General features: G+C 47.6%; 1 pseudogene across 1 annotated transcript; it reads left to right on the forward strand.

Moving 5' to 3' along the window:
* Nucleotides 1–495: 495 nt before the first annotated feature.
* On the forward strand, nt 496–1,399 carry LOC144234309 (immunoglobulin kappa variable 4-1 pseudogene; annotated as a pseudogene). The gene is made up of 3 exons (XR_013335922.1): nt 496–573; nt 780–1,094; nt 1,290–1,399. The product of XR_013335922.1 is annotated as an immunoglobulin kappa variable 4-1 pseudogene (transcript).
* Nucleotides 1,400–1,640: the final 241 nt, after the last annotated feature.

A 1,640-nucleotide genomic window follows, 5' to 3' on the forward strand; every position in this document is an offset into this window, starting at 1 on the left:
TCAGTCAGATCCAGTAGGAGAAGTATCTAGAAACTGAGGTTCAGATTTCATAGCTTGTTGTCATCTCTGGGTTTTCTAGTCCATTTTTCCCTCTATGTTTGCATTTTTCTTTTAACCTTCTCGTACCATGGTATGGCACATTGGGAGGCAATGGCTGTCTCCTTCTTCTATGACATTTGAACATCCTCCTGGGTTAGAGGAGGCTGGTAGGGCTTTGGACATAGAGGTAGCAGCTTCAGGCAATGAGGGAGTCATTTTGAACTTCTAAGTTGTTTTAAGAGTTTCTAAGTTGACTTCGGTGTTTCTAGTCCTACAGCTATATCTTTGGTGATATTTTGGCTCTCTAAATTTACATTAGATACTTTCACAACCCACTGCTCATGCCGTTTGCTTCTTTACTCACCAGGTGCTTTGCATAGAACTCCCCTCCCCCCGACGCTCAGGCCCAGGGCAGCTGCTCAGGTTTGATAAAAAGGGCCTTAGCCATGTAAGCTAAGCTGCATCGGGCAGGCAGGGACAGCAAGATGGTGTCACAGAGGCAGGTCCTTATATCCTTGTTGCTGTGGGTCTCAGGTGAGAAATTTCATATTTGCCACATGCCTTTTGGAGTAGTATCATTTTAGAGTTAAAAACATTTTTTTAAGATATAATGAGAAACATTGGCTATTTCCAAAATAGCTCCAATTATGCGCTGACATGTTACCACTCCTCAAATGTCTTATTTCAGTGTGTCTGCTCTGAAGTGCCTATGTATCATCATGACCTCCTCGTGATTGCAGGTGCCTGCGGGGCGATCACGATGACGCAGTCTCCAGCCTCCCTGGCTGGGTCTCTGGGCCAGCGGGTCACCATGAACTGCAGGGCCAGTCAGAGTGTTAGCAACGAAGTAAGTTGGTACCAACAGAAACCAGGACAGCGACCTAAGCTGCTCATCTACAAGGCATCCAACCGGGCATCTGGAGTCCCCGACCGATTCAGCGGCAGTGGGTCTGGGACAGATTTCACCCTCACCATCAGCAACCTCCAGGCTGAAGATGTGGCGACTTATTACTGTCAGCAGTATGATAGCTCTCCTTCCACAGTGCTTCAGCCTCGTACACAAACCTCCTCCCCAGGGCCCTGGGTCAGGGAGGCTTTGCTGCACCTGCTGCTGCCTCCCTGCTCAGCTCTGAATGTGCACGTTTCTGGGTCTGCCTGAGAAACCACCTCTCCCGACTTCTTCCTTGAAGGGCTGTTTAAAACCAAGAGGAAAATTAAGGGGGGTGGATTTTTTTTTGGATCCCTTTTAGTGGAGATTAGTGAACACAAGTGTGGTAAAGATGTCTTAGAGATGCTGTCAGGAGTTTTTGTGTCACAGGACCTGGTGTGTTTTGCACGGACAGATGGCATAGTTGAGCCAGTAAGGTTCGTCTCTGGGAGGGCCATCTGGAAAGATAACAGTTGGATGGCCACTACTATGATCCAGGGTAGAGAGGATGATATCTCAGGTCTGTGCTATGGCAGTGGAGGATGGAACGAGTGGTGTATTTTGAAGACAGAGATAATAATATGCTGATGGTTTTGACAAAGAGCGTGAGAGAAAGAAAGGTCTCAGGGTGACTCCAGAATTTCTCTCTGAGTACTAGAAGGGTGGAGTTGCC

This window comes from Crocuta crocuta, unplaced genomic scaffold (assembly GCF_008692635.1).
Source record: "Crocuta crocuta isolate KB4526 unplaced genomic scaffold, BGI_CrCroc_1.0 scaffold1543, whole genome shotgun sequence".
NCBI lineage: Eukaryota > Metazoa > Chordata > Mammalia > Carnivora > Hyaenidae > Crocuta > Crocuta crocuta.